Genomic DNA, 11007 nt, shown 5'->3' on the forward strand with positions numbered 1-11007 from the left:
GGTCTTCACGAAAAGAGGGGCTCTGATTCTTCCAATTGAATAAATCTGAAGTACTAAATGGAGTGTAGACAAAAGTTGCATCGCCCCCCTCTCCGATATCACTTCTTTTACTACAAAGGATCCTTTCGGGGTCCAGTGGACCCCGAATGTTGGCCACTCGAGTTGACAAAACTTAATTAAATCATCCTTTTTCATCTTCACCCCATAATCTGCCTGCTTTGTAAATTTGCTAAAGTTCTGTAAAACACAACCCAAAGGAGTACCCGAGCTTTCTACACGGGAGCTACCCGCACCCATTTTAATGCCCACAAGAGTGCGCCCAACGCACACCAAATACCAAAAGATCCTAGCCACAGACCGTTCGTGAAAGTACGTCTTACGCACACCAAATACTGGGCCAAAAAATCCCCCAGTACAAAACCAAATCGAACAGGTCTTTGCCCCCAGATCCAGAAACCAAACTGGGCAAGGGAATTCATATACTCACTCAGGTATCCTAGAGATCTCGATCAGAATGCCGGAATGTGTGTCTGGCGTCCTCAGAAACCAAAAATTTTGCACACGTAGCCTTTAATCTCCCGGATACCCCGACTCACATCTCAAGCCCCCTGGGCGATCCCAAAAAGGCAGCTCGGTGCGCACTCCCCGTGGCGGCAGGGACGATCTTGTCACTGGGTTCCGGGGTGATCCAAAGAACTCCTGGCTGGCTCGCCAATTGTTGCACAAGTGCGGTTCGTTTCCTTGGAGGCGCTCAGAGATCACAGACACACAGACATCAGCTGGCACAAAAGGATGTATTTGTTTGCAAACAAGGTCAGAGTGGGGCATTGATGCCCAAATCAGCTTCTGACAAACTAATTGTGTTTGCAAGCGGAATTTATCTTCTCTCTCCTGAGCACGTGTGCAGACACTGGAACTCTTACAGCTATTTCCGTTTCATACAAGCATACATGTAGTTACATCGTTACATACATCGCATGTATAGTATAATTAGCTACTTAAGTATGCGGGGCAGAGAGGTAAATATGCAACAGTTCATTAAGCATGCTCAAAACCACAACAGTTCACTAACAGTTCATACCCCAAGGCCACAGGCAGTTGAATTCCAGCTTCTGTAATCAGCATGAGAAAGGCTAAGGCGGGTGAGGGGGAGAAAGGAGCCTTGGGCAGTATTTCTTTCTTATCAGGTGCAAGATGCAAGCTGTGCATTTCTAACAATATTCCATTTCTAACACTACCATGGTCCCTCAGAGCATGTGTGGGTCTACTACCTTTTCTATATGCTGCTGAAACGAATTACTTTTTCACTCCTATATAAAGTTTTATTGTCATCCCACTGTCATTGACTCTTTTCACTTCCAAAGTTGTCACTGCAAACCATCATCAAGAATAAGCCTGTTTCTAGTTCTTGGCCTGAAGTTAATCTGTTAACAAGATAAGATGTGTCCATATATAAGTGTGCCAACTCTCCCTTTCTTTTGAATTTGGTATCTGACACACACGTGTGTGTATCTCTCTCTCTCTCTCTCAAAGCTTTCTCTTTCTTCTCTCTAGTACAAGGTCTTCATAAAGTCCTTATGCACTTTTAAACTTTAATAACTTAGGTTGTAGGTGTGGTAGAAACAATCTGTGAACGACATTTAAAAGCAAATTTATTAAAATTTTAGAACAACTAGAGTACACAATGCCAAACTTCATAAGTAATAATGAATTTATTCTTAAATAAGATGGAGCTCTGTGCCACTACACTCTGAATGTATAACAGTTCCTAAATGATGTTTGCCCAGAGAAGTGGATAGGCAGAGGTGGACCAACTGCTTAGCCATCTCATTCACCTGACCTGTCACCATTAGACTTCTTTTTATGGGACACGTTAAAAGTGTAGTTTACTTGCCAAAACCATGGTCTTTGGTGGAATTTAGGGCTGGGATCACCACTGCAATTAGTGCAATAACTCAAGAGCAACTGGGAAACGTTTTCAAGGAGTTGGAAGATCTAATTGAATGGTGGTTATGTTGAAGTCTAGCACTGTGTACTCTAGTTGTCCTAAAACTTTAATGAATTTGCTTTTAAATGCCGTTTACAGATTGTTTCTATCATTCTGTCTGGGGTGGTTTCTCCTTGATGCTAAATGTCCATCTTTCCTGTTCCTTCAAGTCCACTTAGAATGTTTGATTCCACTGCATCCATTCCCCAAATCCCAGGTGGACACTGTATAGCGAGTAACCAGGCATAGCTGCCCTTTTTGCATTTCCCCACACAGAATATCAAGGTCCCACACCAGACTTGATCAACTGCATCCAGGGAGGGGAAGTGGAGCTCTGGGTCTGTGATGTTGAAGACCCTGGAGAATGCACATGGCCTGAGGGCCTGTTTCCAGGTGAGTCAAGTCAATTGTCCCTACCCTACCTTCTTAGCACTTCTCAGTACCAGAGGGACTAGGAGCTGGAACCGTGGAAATGAGCCCTGAGCTCGACCCCCAGTGTACTTACTGACCTCCAAGAGCTTACCCTGCTTTGTCTCATCCAGGCAGCTGAGGATTCCCATTCCCTGCTATTCAATGGTGTGGGCACTGACAACTGTTGCCTCCTTCCCCTAATTAGGAGGCTGTGATCCAAATTCACCTGTTCAGCAATATTTCCTATTATCCTTCTTTTTGCAGACTCAGCCACAGGTACCTTGGTAGGAGTCACTGTCATAATGGAGGGAGGAGGGCCCAGCTCAACCACCAGGGAAGTCATGTGGGTTTAGGGCCAAAGTTTCACTTGATGCTTTGATATTAGGCACAGATTTAGTCTCCATGGAGCACCATGAGCCTGAATGTCCCTCTCTGGCCAGCAATGGAAAAGTTAATGCTCCAGTCAAGGGCATGCTGGCACCTATCTAGTCCCATGGCAGTTCTTGTGGTGGGCAGAAACTCAAGGGATTGGGCTATAGAGGCTGGGGCTCTTCTACCCACCATGTGGCTCCCTGGTGCAGTTGGGCATTCACAGACACTCATGCCCTGCGAGAGAGAGACTCCTCATGACTGGCACTAGAATTTCCCTCTTTCTGATGCATCTCTGGGGCCCTAGGTGGCAGCAGCCCTGGGCCCTGAGACCTAGAGTCCATGAGCAGGTTAACCCCAAGACCTTTGTCCTGGTGCAGAGTCCTCTGACACAGAGGACACATAAGTAGATCAGTGCTCTGTGGGCTCATTCCCTGGACCAGACCAGACCCTCCCCTACAGGCAGGTAAGAAGCAGAACTCTGCTCTTTCCAGCTCAGAGAGCTGGAGAATTCATATCAGATCTGGCTCATCAGCTGCAAATCCTCCCCTCCCAAAATATTTCCCTGAGGGCTGACATTGTGGCTTCTCTGTGTAAGCCCATCTGCCCTTGGGGCTCGCCTGTACTAGAGCAATGGTCTCTCAGAGAGGGCAGTGCTCTGCATGCCCCATGCACCCATGTCCCCAGATATCATTCTCAGCACTACCAGAGATCCAGTTCTCAAGAGTAAGCAGCAGGTTCTATCCCCAAGGTGCCTCTCAGGTGAAGATCTTGGTCTGGAGGATGGCAGCCATCATCATGTCCCACCATGTCTGTGGTGAAGACAAGCCTTTAGCAAGCTTCATTCTTGCTTCAAGAAGCTGCTTCTGGTCTCGCCCTCAGCTCTGGAGAGCATGGAGCCATTCAGATCCCATGCTAGTACATCTATCCTATATTTGTCTTCAGGGAGTCACTTGGGCCTTTGGATGATCAGGGTATAAAAGAGAGGTCTGAAGTGATGTTGTTCTCCCCATTCAGATACGGCTTGAGTTTGGGATAGAAACACTGGGAAACTAGACCCAAAATCCACCAGGGAACTAGAGGACACCCTAGTTCCTCCATCCCAGCATTGGGACTATTTGAATTTAGACCTCTTATTTTCACTGGGCATCCAACTGCCAAGGCCCAACCCTGCTTTGGGGTACAGGAGAATAGCACAGATTTCCCTTTGCCAGAAGTGCTGGGGCCAATCTCAGGGTTTCCTTCTCTCCCAGCAGGTCCCAGAAGACTACCACAAGGCTGCTGTTCAACTCTGCTTGAAGAGCCTGCCACCTCAGAGCTGTTTCCAGCCAGAAACCAGTTTCCTGTGCTATGTGGACAGAGACCAATTGAGCTCCAGTGCAGGGAAGGATCCAAAGGGCAAAGAGACATGAGGAGCCACGAGGGCAGTGGAGAGATGTTGTGTACATGCAGGGAGTGTGGTGAGTGCTTCAGGGACCAAGAGGAGCTCAGGGTGTATGGGGGAACCCACAGGAAGGAGACAGCCCACCCCTGTGCCAATTGTGGGAAGAGCTTCCAAAATAAATGCCATCTCATCACGGACCAGAAAATGCACTCAGGTGAACGCCCCCACCTCTGCCAGGACTGTGGGAAGAGCTTTGTCTCCCCATCCCAACTCCACATCTATTAACATATTCACACAGGGGAGAAGCCCTACCACTGCAGCTACTGTGGGAAGAGCTTCAACCAAGCCTCCCCACTGCAAGTACACCAGCGCATCCACACTGGGGAGAAGCCCTACTGGTGCAGCCAGTGTGGGAAGTGGTTCTGCCAGAGCTCTGCTCTCATCTAGCACCAGCACATCCATGGTGTGAAGCCGTGCTGCCTGGAGTGTGGAAAGAGCTTCAACAGCCCTGTTGCGAGTGCACCAGCATCTGCACACCAGGAAGAAGCCCCATCACTCTGTGGACTGTGGGAAGAGCTTCACCCGCCTGTCCAATCTCCAGTCCCACCAGTGCCTGCACACAGGGGAGGTGTATGGTTGTGTTCAGTGCCCAAAGAGCTTCACCCGCTTGTCCAACCTCCAATCCCACCAGTGTGCGCACAGTGGGGGAAGCCCTATTGCTGCACTCAGTGAGAAGAGCTTCACCCACCCATCCAATCTCCGTGTCCACCAGCATCTGCACACAGGGGACAAGCCATATGGCTGTGGTGAGTGCAAGAAGCACTTCAGGTCTAGTTCAGATCTCACCAAGCACCAGCGCACCCACAGATGATACCCAAACTCACACCGGACAGTTTCTGGCAGTTTTCTCCTCACTTTCTTCCCCAGATCTTGTGCTCTATTGTGGATCATCAGCTGCAAATCCTCCCTCTCAGAATATTTCCTCGAGGGACAAGGGCTGACGTTTTGGCTTCTTTTTATAAGCTTAGCAACCCTCAGGGCTTGCTTGTACCACAGCAGCAGTCTGTCTCAGAGGGGGCAGTGTTCAGTATGCCCTATGTACCCATATTCCCAGGTGCCATTCTCAGGAAAGGGAAGCCTGACACCTAGCTTGAAATGCCTTCGCTTCCCCATTCACTAGGTGCTGGGTTTGCACTGCACCTGGAGTTGAGAAGCAAAGGAGTAACATAAGAATCATGAGATTTTCCCCCACTTGATAAAGGTTCAGATACTGCTCTGATGTTCATGAAAGCATGAACATTTCTGGAACCTAAGGACATAACTGCCATGTACTGTACTGAGTCAGACCATAGGTCCATCTTGCCCAGCACAGCAGTAGAGTGGAAAGGGAGAGTGAACTGGGTGTGACCAGGGTTTTCTTCCCCCTGTTCCTTTCCCACTGAACCCTCCAGGCTTTAAGGTCTAGGAAGTTTTGATCCAGAGGTCATACCCCTCATTCCTGCACTCAATAGCTATGGATGCCCCTTTCCTCCAAGAACGTGTCCAGCCCCTTGGTGAATCTTGCTAACGCTCATCTTCTACCACATCTGGTGGCAACAAGTTCCATGTTGTAATTGATTTGGCATGGGAATGTCCCCAGTATCTTCTGCGGTAAATACTGGTGCTTTGCTTCTCTGCTATGGCCTTATCATCCTGAGTGCACCTTTTACACCTCAATCACCTAATGGTCCCACTGACCCTCTAGCTGGCTTCCTGCTTCTGAAGTATTTTTTTTTAAGTTTTTTTAATTATTATTAACTTCAGCATCTTTGGTGAGATACTCAATTTTTCTTTTTTTGGCCTGCCATATTTTATACTTACACTTGACCTGCCAGAGTTTGTGGGCTTTCCTTTTTCCTCTTTTGGGCACACCTTCCATTTCTTTGAAGGATGCCTTTTTGCCTTGAATGGCCTCCTTAACTCTCCTGTTAAACTGTGCAGGGGGTCTTACTGAATCCCTTGGTACTGTTTTTGATTTGTGGTATACACTATTCCTGAGCCTCTGATATGGTATTTTTGAACAGCTTCCAAGCTGCCTGCAGGCTGTTTACCTTTTTTACTGCTCCTTTACACTTTTTTTCTAATTTCTTCATTTCTATGTAACTTCCCTTCCTAAAGTTGCATATTGGCATGGTGGACTTTTTTGGCTTACTGATGGTCACACTTTGCTTCTCTTCCAGCTCTCTCATTCTAACCTCATTTTCTCACCTGCCACACCTTGATCTTAGTCTATAATTTAATTAATTAATTATACAATGGGTAAAAAAGAGTTTCCTTTTGTTCATTTTAAACTGAGTGCCTTGTTGTTTCATGTGGTGACCCCTAGTTCTTGTTTGGTAAGAGAGAGTCAATAATAAATCCTCATTTACTTTCTCTTCACCATTTAGTATTCTGTAAACCCTCATGTCCTGCTCAAGCACCTCTCTTCTGAAATGAACAGGCCTGGGCTATTTAGTCTCACCTCATAGAGAAGGCCCCCCAAACCTCTAATCAGCCTTGTTGCCCTTCTCTCGTTCTTCTATCTCCTTTCTGAGGTGTGGGGACCAGAACTGGGCACAGTATTCAAAGTGTAAATGCACCATGGATTTATAAGGGGATTTATATATACATACTACACTTGGTACAATGAACTAGGTAGTGCCCATTTTGAACTTTTACCTGCATTTTTTCTTTAAGTGATAAAAACTTAGCTTGGTTTTTAGAGATGCTTTTATTCATTGGTTCCCTTTGATTAGACATGTAGATCTTGTGGATTCATCTGTTGTTCAACAGTACTCTGCCCTAATGGCAGCTACATATTAAACAAGAAACTCAAGTATTGAAATGTAAGCCAAGGTCTAAATGCTACATTATTTAATTTTAAGTTTTTCCAGCTAGATATCTAGGTTAGTTACTCTTGATTTAAAGGCGGAACTTACTCTGAAGGCTCCTCTTCAAAAAGTGGAGTGGCAAACTAACCTGGGAACTGCTTTCAAGCTGCCCTGTTCGTACCCCCCTATTCCCTTGGTCCCTCGGTCCCTCAGCTGCTTTCCTTCTGTGCTCTCTTTGGCTTGGGCTGGTTCCACCCCTCTGTTAAGGCTTTTGATAGGCACAGGCAGCAATCACTCAGCAAGCAGCACTTGCCAACTGCTCAGAGGCCCCAGCCCACAACCAGCTCACCAAACAGACCAAAATCACTTACTTTCCAGGAGCAGGATCCAGTGCCTGCTCCTCCTGCTCTTCTTCCTCTTGCCCCCAGTGAACTGCTTGCAAACTGTCCTGTTTGCTCACACCCCTTCGATGACATGGATGTCAAGCTCAATTGCATTGTACTCACTATTGCAGAGTGGCTTAGTAACACTTAAACCTTTGCACCCATCCTGTGCACTGCTTAGGACTGGGTCAAGAGTGGCTGTTGTTGTAGACTCCAGGCCTAGTACTCCAGAACTCAGTTTTTTATACCATTAAGAAATTTGGTCTTTGCATCCTGGCCTGAGGAAAGACAGACCCAGTTTATTTGTGGATAATTAACATCTGCTTTCACAGCCTATCCCAACTCCCTTAGCATTTCTAGCTTGTTGCTGCCATCCTGGTCTAGGGATCAATAGGATATCCCAGGTGTACTTTTTTTTTCTATGGAAACCCAGAATTTCTATCCTTAGAGATTCTGTGGTACCTCTCTTACCCATTGAAAAATTGGTAATTTTGATTTGATGCAGTCTTTAATGTAGATGTCACTCTTCCACCATTACAACCTATTGTTTTTCCTGTATAATTTGAATCCTAGTATTACAGTATCCCATTGATTTTTTCCTTATTTCAGCATATTTATGAGATGCCTACTATGTCAATATCATTATTTACTGCTAAGTATTAAAGTTCCCCCATCTTGGAATTTAGACTTCTGGCATTAGTTTAAAAGCACACATACTTTTTCTTGTTGCCCAGTTGGATACTTGTATGTGACCTTTTCCTCAGTAAATGTACTTGTTCATACTGGTCTTTGTGTTTCACCTGTGTATTCCCTCCCTATTTATCCCGGCTGCTTATGGCTTCACTTACAGAATGTGACAATCTGAACCATGTGCTGTTCCATACTTGTTGGCTTTCCCCTAGTTATTAGTTTAAAGGTTCCCTACCACCTTTTTAATGCTACATGCCAGCCATTTGGTCCCATTTTGGCCCAAGCGGAGACAATCCCTCCTGTACAGGCTCCTCCTTTTTACAAAAGGTCCGTCAGTTCCTAAGAAACCTAAACCCCTCCTCTCTAAACCATCGTCTCAGCCACGTATTGAGACTCAGGATCTCAGCCTGTCTCTCTGGCCCTGCCAGAGCAATGGGAAACATAGCAGAGAAAGCCACAATGGGCAGAGCTGGAGTGTGTTTCTGTACCTATACACATGGCTGACCCCTGCTCCAACCGATTTTAATTAGAATGCATTGGAGCAGACCCAGTTAATTGAGTCTGCTCAATCAAGCAGATTGAGTAGACTCAATTAATCAGTCAGCTGGAGCATTCTGATTAGAATGCTCCAGCAGCCTTGGCATCATGTGTATCCAGCATCCCTGCACTACAAAATGCCAGCAGGGGTGCTTTAAAATTTGTTGAGCCACACTAATTAAACACCCTTCCCCCCAGCATATGTAAAGACTCCTTTTATGTCCATGTGTCTATATTTCAAAGCTTTCCCACAGCATCCAGTGAAGTTAGTGGAGTGGCTGCCAAGGGCCAGGGCTCAGGGGCAGCCTAAGGCTAAACCTACTGCTTCCCCTGCAGTCAAATTGTTTCCATCTGCCTCTGAACCAGCAGTTGTCTACCACAGGCAACCCCTGGGATCTTGTTCCTTGCTGGAATGCAGAAAAAAACTCTGCTCGGTGTTTGCTCTGGACTCCCTTCTCCATCCATGGTGCTGAGCTCTTCATTGATTCTTTGGGAAGAGAAAGGAATATTGTCTAGCTGCATACAAATGCATGACTGTGTGGTACAACAAATCAAGAAGTAATGGATGTCTCAAGATACCTATTTTCAGGACAGCTTTAGGCTTGTGTGCTCTTGCCTGTATCCCATCAGTTAGATTGACCACCTGACTGACAGTAAATAAAAGATTTTAGACTAAACTGTGTTGTGGAGTCCTGAACACCCCTCACCCCTTTTTTGCTGTACTGGACTACATTCCTCCTCCCAGATCCTGTGATCTGCAGTGCAGTCTGACTCATAACCATGAGCATGTGAGAGAAGTGGATTGTAAGGGATAGTTTCAAGGGAGTTGAGATACACAGGCCAGGGATAATGCCCCATGCTAAGAAGAAGACCCCAGGAAAGAACAATGGTCACAGGTCATGACTGAGTTTCCCTGCTCCATTGGCCGAGAGCATGCTCTCAGATAAACAGGTGGGAGTACAGAAATTTGAACCTGAACTGCATCAAACTCTCCCACACCAAGGCAGAGGGATGGGAGTCTGGAACTTGCTTCAAACCATGGGGTCTGAGACCTCACCCCCAGGCAGTGAGGATATCTGTGTATTTTCTGCTATATATAGCATGTATCATGTTGCCTGATGGATAATATCTCAGTAAGCTGTCATCTAGTTTGGAGGAACTTGCTTTGGCTTCTCTTGATAAAATAACACCCCCCGCCCCATCTTAGGGCTAAGAACTGCAGCAATAGGCCTGGAGGCTGTAACATCCATCACACCCTTTAAATGCCCTTCTCGGGCAGGAAGGCCATGCACCAGTCATTGTATCACAAAGCCATGCAGCAACAAGCAGGGCAGGGATGGTGCAAGTCAATCTTGTTCCACAATGTGGTACCCAGTGGAGAAAAGGGAGCTGTCAGCCTGGTCTCAGTGGAGCAGGGCTCACAGGACGCTGGGGTTATGGGGTTAAGTGATGCTCTGTGCATGGCTCCAGAACTAGGTCCGGATATGAGAGAGAGAGAGCAATTCATGGAGTGTGGACTGACTTTCCATCCCCAGCACTATGGTCGAAACATGTTTCAAGGCTATTTTGATGGCCTTTATTTCGCTTCAATTTTGTTGTTTTGACCTCAAAATGAGTCGAAAGTGTCAAAATAAAACAGCTGGTGACATTTTGCACAGCCCTAGTGGCTGCATCTCAGTGGCATCCTCATGTGGCTATTCCCACTGCACCTTGTTAAATGCATATGCTCCCCAGTTGTATTGCTCTAGAGCTAGCTACATCTTACAGCTAGCAAACCCTAACTGCAGCATTATAGACCGCTGCTCCCCAGAGTCCGTACCTCAGAGCTAACTGCTCTACAAAGACAAGCCTTCCCCATGCAGTGTTGTGTGGCTATTCCTCAACCGCCCTGCCTCAGAGCTGGCTGTATCTGGTGCTGGAACTGGGTGTCCTGAGCCATGGCTCTCTGGGAGGACAATGGCCAACCCTGGTCCCCAGCTTGGCAGCAGGGTCCCACAGGGGTGAGCTGCCCTAGACAATGGGGGCAAGGAGGCTGGGGCATGTCTTGAATGAGGGTCCCTGCCTCTGATGGCTAAGAGGCTGGGGCATGCTGCATGGGCCTGAACTGGGAAAAGTGCTGAGCTGAACGGAGCTGGGATGGGCAGACCCACACATGCCAAAGCAGTGAACCCTGTCTGGGTCAGGAAATGCTCTCTTGGATACAGAGCTCCAGGTCCTCCCAGTTCAGCTCAGTCAGGGGCAGCATGAAAGAAATAATCTTTGCAGGCTCTGAGCCTAGGACTGTCTGAAGACCTGTGATACTAAGGTCCATTGCAAGGGATGCCCCACTCTTCATGGGGGAGCCATTTCCCTTGGTGTCCCTCCAGCATGAGGCTGTTACCCCCTCCCCCCACCCGA

At 47.0% G+C, this 11007-nt stretch overlaps 1 pseudogene; it reads left to right on the top strand.

Annotated features, from left to right (window-relative positions):
• Positions 1–785: 785 nt before the first annotated feature.
• LOC149858584 (uncharacterized) lies at positions 786–10910 on the top strand (annotated as a pseudogene).
• The last annotated feature ends 97 nt before the right edge of the window (positions 10911–11007 follow it).

The sequence above is a fragment of the Crocodylus siamensis genome, chromosome 8 (genome assembly GCF_052110815.1).
Source record: "Crocodylus siamensis isolate JL-2025a chromosome 8, ASM5211081v1, whole genome shotgun sequence".
NCBI classification, from domain to species: domain Eukaryota; kingdom Metazoa; phylum Chordata; order Crocodylia; family Crocodylidae; genus Crocodylus; species Crocodylus siamensis.